General features: G+C 37.3%; 1 long non-coding RNA gene across 1 annotated transcript in view; it reads right to left on the bottom strand.

Moving 5' to 3' along the window:
• Nucleotides 1-311: 311 nt before the first annotated feature.
• LOC148943318 (uncharacterized) overlaps nucleotides 312-10013 on the bottom strand; it is a 44655-nt gene continuing 34953 nt past the window's right edge. The window contains exon 3 of the long non-coding RNA XR_016142930.1: nucleotides 312-434. This is a non-coding gene — a long non-coding RNA (uncharacterized LOC148943318). The remainder of the gene's footprint in view (nucleotides 435-10013) is intronic.

The raw sequence follows: 10013 nt of genomic DNA, 5'->3' as shown, positions 1-10013 counted from the left end.
TAATACCAGACAGACAACCTAGTTTTTCCAGCTTTTGTTTCATTTGTTGCTTTTTGCAAGGTGAAAATTGTGATATTTGAAACTATTAAGACGTGTTTTTTAAAATGTTTAGTTTACGTTTTTCGCTCCGTTGACAAAGGCTATCGGATAAGAAGGCTTCCGGATGTGATACCAGAATATTCGAACTTTTATTATTACTAATGAAAAACATTTTTTTGCTGTTGTTGTTGTTATTTACCCCCATTTTATTTGAAATATTCTACCCGTGCTTCTATGTTTTCATTTCACTTTATTCGTAAAATCACTAATAATCAACAATTACCTTTTCGGAGGATGGTCGAGATGTAATTTGACGGTTCATCAAGTTTGTATTCCCAAAGGGCGAAACAGGCATTTGAGCTATTTTCACAATGGTCCACGCGTTGATTTTCTGACTGAAAAGAAAAAGAACTTAGTAATTACCCCTTAACCTTACCATACAAAAATAAAAATTACTTCAGGATAACCAGCAGACTGCATATCATCTAGATTCTGAAAACAGAGGAGAAAAAAACAACAACAAAAAAAAAACAATAAAATAACGAAATTACAAGGAAAAACAATCACCCAAAATAATTCAGAGATCAAAAAAGATTTAATTGAAAAAAAGGTAAAAATTTTTGGTACTATCCCATTATCAGGGCCTCTCTAAAAAGTCAAGTTTGGTTAATACTAATTAAATAAAATAAAATTGTATTAATACATAATATCTTATAAAAAAATTTGGGTGATGTTTTTGCATTTTAGGGTGTGGGATGGGGGGTAAAGCATTGCATATATTAAATACGTAATCTCACCTAGGGCCCTCCTCCCCCCCAAAAATCCAAAATAGCACTGGTCAATATCGTTTACGCAATGAAAACCTGACAATCATTGCCTGCTCTACAACAGATAATATGTCACAAAACGTTTGTCATTATTGCCAATCTATAGTGTTTAAGCCGACCGGATTATACCAAATGTTTTTCCCCGAACCATAAGCACTGCCCCAGCGTTGGACTTCAAGGTGTCAGACCAACTACCTTTTGAGGGAAAAACTACCAACTACCATGTGTTACCGCATAGCATTTTGCGCAGAGGTGATTTTTTTTTGCGTTTTTCATCAAATTTTATAGAATTTAGTTTCCAGCGGTACGACTTTTCAAAGCTGTATTTCAACTCAGGTGTTGAAAAATTCACCCTCCATTTAAAAATGACATTCTGTCAGTTTTGACCTTTGTACCATAAGGAATTGAATGACTATGGCTTATAGCCATAGTCATTAAGCCATAGCCATGACTATGGCTTAATGACTATGGCTATGGCTTATAGAGCAGTTCTGAGTTTTTGTTGCGGCTCTTGAACGTCAGCCGTTTCAAGTAAGAAAAACAAACAGAGCTGTGCGAAACCAAGCCTATAAATACCTATTATTTCAATGCAGCATGGGTCAATGTTCAAAAAATTGACAACGATGTTCCTCGTCTCTTTTTATCCTTTTAAAATCCTTAAAATAATCAATTACCTAAAAAAACTAGTGTATAATATGTCAGATCCCTTTTATATTTGACCGTTGTAGCTGACGTGGTAAATATTCTTTTCTTCTTTTTTATTGAAGTGTAAGGTTTAAATATTCAGCTCGCAGACTATCATGTTTCTTTCTTTTTCTTTTTTTTTCTAATAAAGTGCAGTTTCAACATCTGACTTTCTCAGCTTTTGCTTCTGAGCCTTCAGATTTAATTGCAGAATTTACCAATAAAAACAATAGAAAATAATTAGTTAAAAAATAGGACAATTTTACTAGTCAAAAAATTGCATACAATTTTTATTGTAGAAAATCAGAAACCTCTATAGGTAGTTAGGCGGGCGCCAAATTTAAAAGAGAAAACGTGGGTGAAAATTCAGCCAAAAACAAGTTCAAAACAGATGGCATCAAACAGCTTAAGAAGGTATAGCTTTCCTTTGAAGGTGTTGTTGTCTTTGGGAATCTCAATCAGATTGTTAAGGTGATAAGCTACTTTAAAGAATAACGCTCAAGGGCGTTTCCAGGATTTTTATTCGGAAGCCACCTTCCGAATAAAGGGGATTTTTTAGGAGGGGGTTAAAAAAAAAACTTCACAAAACGCATCAATTTTTTATATGCATCTTTTAATGAGAGGGAGGGGTTCAAAACCAGTAAGACACCTCCCCCTGGACACGACCTTGATCACGCTATCTCGTCCATTATAAACTTCTTCAGTTATTCTGGCCTACTGTATAGGCCTACAGTTCACTGGGCGGTAATGGCATAATTTGTAGAACCTGAATAAGAGATCCGGCTAAATGACAGAAAACTAAAAGGCGAGAGCTACTTTCCCAAAAAATATTAGAAAAAAAAACTAGTTATCTTTTCACGTTTTGTGCCGGAGTTAAAGATATTCAGTTTTAGTAACTAACATCATCAGAAAGTGTGAATATTATTTTTTCGATTAAATGTAATAGAATTTTCTTCTTCTTAAGGTTAAAGAAAGGACAGCCCCTATAAATGTCCTTGTATATATATACTAAGAAAACGCAAAAAACCAGCTCAAAGGAATTAACATCTGAGCAATTTGACAGATTTGGGAATTTCCTGTAGTGCCACCCGCTTCGACTGACAAACTCGCCTCCATATGGGACGTAAAATTCCACTGTCCTTTCAGTTAAATTTCACACTCAAACAACACATTCTCGACATATCTTGATGATGGCTGGTCCCCTGGGAGACCTTACTATTGGGCACTTTGTCGTTGTGGTGCTCAGCTGACGCTGAGGCTCGCAAATTATTTAAGCTTCGTCACCTCAATGTTTGAAATTTTAGGGGCGAAATGCGCTGTTAAATAAACTGGTTAGTTTCACTTATTTATTTTTGCAGATAAACCTGGCAACACTGACGAAAATGTGATACTACCCTAAAAATTTTTAAAGTTTGAAACAAACAAAGTACAAATCTAAGAATATCCCAGTTTTCAGGCATGAACAGACCTAAAATGTGTCCCTGGGCAAAAAATGTTTTTGTTTTTATGTTATCGGTATTCTAAGACTCACAAAATTAACTACCGGTTTTCAGAGCAATGAAAAAAACACTAATCGTCTTTAAGCTTAGCATGCTTGTTTCTATTCAGCAAAAAAAAAGATTCAAAAGCGATTTCTCACAAAGATAGATCGCTTGACAAGTCTGAACATTTTTTTTGTCTGGCGATCTAATTGGGTGATTCAAACGATCCACCGAGGAAAAAAACAGAGATCGGAAAAAAAACTAATAAAACACCAGACTGGTTTAATTTCGTTATCTGAGTTGCGTCTGACATGATGACCCCGTGCGAAGTCATCAATTATGTCGCATTTAAAGATGTGGGACAGCTAATAGTACGCAATTCAGCAATGGCGTCATATAAAGAATACTTCAACACTGGCATGATAGAGGGGATGCCCACTTTCCAGGACCTGGTGTACATCTCAAATTGCCACGTTTGCCACACAGTTCTGACAAGCGTGGCACAGTCTCAGCAACACTTGGCACAATCCCTGCAACACTTGACAAAGTCTCCACAGCGTTTGACCCAATTTCACCACGCTTGTCACACTTTGACCACGGGTAAAGCATAGCATATATTAAATACGTAACCTAACCTAGTTACCTTTTTTTCCCCTAAACCCAAAAAACGACAGTTTAAATATTGTAAACTTAATAAGAAATCAAGCTTAAAACGACAGTTTAAATATTGTAAACTTAATAAGAAATCAAGCTTAAAACGACAGTTTAAATATTGTAAACTTAATAAGAAATCAAGCTTTGCGATCCATTTATCCATTGCAAATACCCGTTTGACTGGTTTCCTGTAGTATTTCTGGTACTGTTCTACTTAATGGTACACACCGCTATAGACTCTATAGCAATTTAGCATGGAGACCCTTAAAGCGGGTAATTGCTATGTAAATTGATCGCAAAGCAGCGTGGTTTCTCATTTAATTTAAAATATTTAAACTGCTGTTTTTTGGGGTTTAGGGGGGGGGAGGTACCTAGGTTAGGTTACCCATTTAATATATGCTATGCTTTACCCCCACCCCCCTAATGTGCAAATATATAGCCCAAATTTGTTTCCTAAGCCATTATAACCCAGTATCAGTCTCTCCCGTTTGATTAGTTTCCGTGATAGAGTCTATAGCGGTGTGTACCATTAAGTAAAACAGTAGTGTATTTCCTTGTACAGTCTATAGCGGTGGGTAAGATATAATGCACAAGTACCGTTAATTCTTCTGCTAAAATGTTCCAACGATTCTCCAGGAGGGCGGGGGATTCTTCTTCCATAGATTTGATAGAGCGTCAACCGTGTAGCATAAGGGTCAGATTTTCTATTTTTTTGGTGATGTTATACAAGCAGAGTTGTAGAGAAAATTTACGAACCCCCAAGGCTGGACTTTTAATAGACCTGATTTTTTTTTTTTAATTACTAGCCTTCTATAATCATCTACCCTCCTATAAAGGTTCGGACGAGAAAGCGCCAAGCTGGCGCTTTTGAAATTTGGCGCCGCCAACATTCAAAAATCCCCAGCACCAGGCGGCATGCGCCAAGTGTGGATAAGTGTACCAGCGGTTTTTTACTAGGAGATACGTCGTGGATAATGTTCCAAGCGTAGAGGAACTGTGCGGTATACATGGAGCTCCGAGATGACACCAGGTAACAAAAACTCAACGACCCCTCGGGTTCGATACTACTTTTTTTCACGAAAAAGAGCTTATTGTGCAAACTAAAGCAAAAAAGCGAAGTAAATAACAAGAATAAAATTCATCTTTTTCTTGGAATTACTGTAAGTGGCAAGGCCCGTTCCGCACGGGTCGGTGCAGCACATAATATAATTCACCCAGAAAATTGGCCGGAATCACTTTATACTAAAAATTAGGTACTTTTTCTAACAAGTCAAGTTTGGTTAATGCTAATGAAATAAAATAGGATGAATATTTAATAGTTTATAAACAAATTTGGGCTATATATTTGCACATTAGGGATGGGGGGGAGTAAAGCAGTGCATATATTAAATACGTAACCTAAGGTACCTTCCCCCCCCCCAAACCCCCAAAACAACAGTTTAAATATCGTATACGCAATGAAAACCACGCTATGCATTCCATTACTTTATAGCGGTGCCTTGAATTAACCCGTCAAAAACGGGTTTTCCGTGACTGGTTTCCTTGTAACTGTTTATACAATGCTCAAGTACCAAAATTAATTAAAATTTAAACTGCTTAAAAACATCAATTTTCAAAGATGGCGTTTAGGCTGGGGATATGCACCCCTCTCCCAGTATTAAAAATACGCACATTGTTTTTTTTTAAACAATTAAGTCACGTCTTCAAAGTGGAGATATTTGAGAGGTCTATCATTTCTACATGCCCAAAACAAAACGTACATCTACATTTTTAAAGCTTTTTAAGATTTTTAATCTCTCCACAAAAACTTTTTTTATTTGGGGACTGAAAAAACTACAAAACAAAAACATGGCCACTCCACTTACTCTAACAGGCGTCTGTACGACGTCTCTTGCATCATTATTGCAAGTATCTACTATCCTGAAAGCGCCAAGAACAGACGGCTGTTGGTATCCTACCTTCAGTCTACGTTAGACACATTACGTCAGCGGTATAGCCGCCCGGGCTTCATAATAGCTGGTGACTTCAACCAAACAAAGAAACAATGGCTTGCTTATACGCTGGGTATGTCACAAGTGGTCAAGATACCCACCCATGTGACCGGGAGCACCCTTGACCTTATTCTTACAAACCTTGCTCCATATTACAAAGACGTGTCTTCGAACGGGCCATTGGGCAAATCGGACCATCACACTCTGCTGATGAAGGCAAAAAGTGAAATCAGGAAGCTTAAGAAAATAAAAGTACTCTGGAGACCAATCACGAGGTCTGCTATTAATACGTACGGACTGTGGGTCGGTACTCACTGCTTCAGCAAAGTATACAACGAAAGTGATGTCAACAGGAAAGCAGAAATATTTAAGTCCCTACGCTATGACAAATACTTAGAAATTTTCCCGGAAAAGCCATTTGTCGTGAGCGAATCTGACAAGCCCTGGATCACTCCAAAAATAAAACAGCTGATTTGCGAAAAAAAACACTGTAAGGCAGTCAAGTGGAGACGCAACGTCGTTACGATTATTAAGAAACAAAATCGTTAGCCTTTGTCGCGAGGCAAGATAGTCCTTCGGAAAATCCCTTTTGGACCCTGAAATAAAAAAGGATCCCCATAAATGGCACCGTCTAGTGAGGCAGATTGCTGGAAAAACAGTATCATCCAGTATCCGTATTCTGAACGATGATGGGTCACTCGTGAATGCAAATGACGTCAACAATTACTTTACTGACATTTGTACATCCTTTCCTGCCCCAACTAACGCTGAAATAGAGAATCTACTGTCAATATGCCCCGACGAAGGTGAAATCGAAATAGTTGAGTATCAAGTTTTCAAAGGGCTGAACAAGTTGTGTCCATCCAGTAGCTCTTTTCCTGAAGAGCTGCCTATAAGGTTAATACGAGAGTTCTCTCTTTTCCTCGCCAAGCCACTTGGACACATCATCAGCGAATGTTTCGCCCAGTCAACTTTCCCGTCGTGCTGGAAACGCGCATTTGTGCGTGTTATACCGAAGACTAAAACACCCAAATCTTGAAACGAGTTACGACCGATATCAATCACATCTACCTTTGCAAAACTCACCGAGTCATTCATCCTGCGTGAATTGCTCAAGCAAACGCGGGAAAACATAGACCGTTACCAGTATGGCGGCCTCAAAGGTTGCAATACCTCGATATGCCTCGTGCGCCTAGTTGACATTATCTTTAAGTGGCTTGACAAGGGAAGTACCTTCACTGATCTAGCTCTCGCCGATTTCAGGAAGGCATTTGACCTGATTTGTCATCTTACGGCAGCAAAAAATATGCGAGCAATGGGCGCACAGAAGCGGTCTCTTCCATTAGTGATTAGCTTCCTTCAGGACAGAATGCAGTGTGTATTTCCATTGTTTGAAGGTGACTTGATCTCATACTGGTCTAAACTTACCTGTGGAGCCCCTCAGCGTACAAGACTTGCTGGTTTCATATTTATCTCCCTCATCAACTTCCTCCTTCAGAATTTCGAAGAGCGACTCAAATTCGTCGACGATTTATCATTTGTCCTCAAATACCTCGTGAGAGAAGGTGTAATCGAATGTCAGTTCAGCGAGACCCTTCTGGCATCCTTCTCTGAGGACTGTGAACGTTACAAGTTGACACTGAATGCAGATAAATCAACGATCCTCAGGTTTTGCCCCTTAAAACGTGATCTGGAATTCCCGCAAGTCCCTTTCCCTATTGTTCCATCTGCGAAAATCCTCGGAGTCACATTATCGATGGACTGCACATTCACCGACCACGTGGAGAAGGTTATTAAGGCTGGCAATGCATCACTTCAGACCCTAGTCCTGATGCGCAGGTTTGGCTGCGACACTCAAAGCCTAAAAAATGCCTATATTACGTATGTGAGACCTCTACTCGAATATGCAGTCGCTGTCTGGGGACCTTTTGTCCAGAGCACCCACTACCTTTGCCATAACCTTGAATCTTTGCAGAAACGAGCTGTTAACATAATCGTTGGTAACAGAAGTGACGACTACAACAAACTCTTGCAAGAACTTAACCTTGAATCTATCAGCGACAGACGATTATCACTGATCATGTCCCTCGGCAAGTCACTGCTATCTTCGCCCCATCACAGACTGATCCTCCCACCTGATGCTCCTGTTAACCAAAGAACCAGATCCCAGTCGAAGCTACAACCCCCTGTCTGCAGGACCAACCGCTACAAAAACACGTTTGTCCCTTTTTTCGTTGAAGCATACAACAAGACTTAGTGTTATTTGAATTCACGTGTTAGTGTTTTTATAGTGTTATTTGTATTTTTTTTTTTTTCATATTGTTGTAAAGACGACATAAATTAGCCATGGCTACGCTGTTCGATCTTAATAAAACTATGTCTATGTCTATGTCCGTTTCCTAAACATAAACTTCAAATTTGTCAATACTCAAAATACCCATTACTTACATAATATTTTCATTGTTTGACCGCACACCCCGATAGAGTTTAACCTCTCCTAAAATAAAACTAGCTGTACTCCATATCTTCCACCAAAAGCGAAAATTTCATTAGGAAATAAATTCTTAACATTTTTTAATACCATATTTACAGCAATTCTACTTATGGCGAGAATACCGCAACCTTCAACCCCCTTTCTATACGCTAAATCTTGAATTTATATAAAAAAAAATCGAGGAAAAAGGTTTATTTATGTAATTAATTTACCCCTGCTCTTCTTCCAAGTTCAACTTTTTATCATTCCCCGTTAAAAAAAAAAAAAAATGCTGTTTCTGCACTAAAAGAGGCATTGTCCCACCTCTAACCACCTATATTCCCTGCTTGTCCTTAATACATTCCCCCATAAGGAGTTCTAGGGTTAATCCAAGTGTTGATTAATGTCTAAATCCAATCAAAGTCTAATCTAATCATTCTAAGTCTAAATCACTTGAGATTTTTTTTATATTTTTGGAAAGTTTTCTTTTAGAAGGGTAAAATTTTCTTTTTGAACTTGTTTACCCATAACTAAATCAGCTTTGGAGATTTCTAAGTAAATTAGCTTCAAATTATAATTATTTAAATTACAATTAAATTTATATTTAATTATAATTAAATATAATTAAATAATATAATTTAATATAATTAAATAATATAATTAAATTTATAATAAAAAAATAATTATAATAAAAAAATATAATTTAATAAAAAAAATAAATTATAATAAAAAAATATAATAAAACAAATATAATTAAATTTAAATTATAATTATAAATTAAATTATTCTTTATAACTTGAAGACGAAACACTAAATGATAGTTTGGACCTACTAATCCTTTTTTGTTACCTAAAGAAGAAATTTTCCAAGAGAAGTGTTTTTCTGCACACATCTGCAAAGCTTGAACCTGATTACCACCCTATGAAATTGGATCCAATGTGGGCAGTGGTGTGTTTTTCTTTGTATTTTCTTGTATATTTGTGTGCCAAGGTAGAATATTGAATTTTCAACTCTTTGGGTAAGTATGACAGAAACTGAAATATGCCTTTAACCCTTTCAGGACGGCATTTATTTCTAGATGACAAATATTTTTTTTTTTCTATTGGGAACTTGTTCACGCTAATTTTCTGTGATTTTCAGGTATTTTTCCAAACACCCAATTCTTACCATTCATTCCACAGTGAAATGGGATCTCCATATCCCATCAGTCTGTTAGCTATCAAACACACCTTTGCTGAAAACTAGCATTATCTTAAAAGAATTAGACGTCACAACAGCTTGTCAGCTAAAACTAATATTTATTAGAACCTTTTTTACTTTTGTTCGTCTGATACTCAAGAGAGCAGTTTTTCTTTGTTGGAGTAGACAAAACTACCACAATATCAGCAATCATTGTTTGGACAACACTCCTTCTTTTTGCTTGCGTGGAGTTCACAACAAGAACTGGAACGTTCAGCTGACCAGACAGGTAAATGTGTCCCAGCATTCCCCAAACGAATATCATCCGGAACGCTGAAAGTTACATTCCTTCTTTTCATGTTCTAATTTGTTATCAGTAACTAACTGAGGTTAGGAACGAGGGTGTCTCCTTGTCGTCTCCATAGGTGGCTTCACATTAACTGTAACAGGCCTCTGGATAACCTTCTCTGTAACTCTATCTTTGAGACTCTTGCTCCCTCACGCTTCATTGCTTGATATGAAGCATAAGCATTTGTAATGGTCGTATCCAAGAGACCAAAGAAGAGCCTATGCCACCACTTTTAGCATTTTCGATTATACCCATAAATTTAACTGATTGACTCTTCCTATATATGTTTTATAGTTGCTAACCATTCTTCACAAGAAATGGTCAATTTATTTCCGT

Source organism: Artemia sp. Qi Xiang Cuo, chromosome 15 (genome assembly GCF_049724085.1).
Source record: "Artemia sp. Qi Xiang Cuo chromosome 15, ASM4972408v1, whole genome shotgun sequence".
Lineage (NCBI taxonomy): Eukaryota > Metazoa > Arthropoda > Branchiopoda > Anostraca > Artemiidae > Artemia > Artemia sp. Qi Xiang Cuo.
Note: the sequence above shows the minus strand (reverse complement) of the source record. Positions and strands in the feature narration are given on the sequence as shown.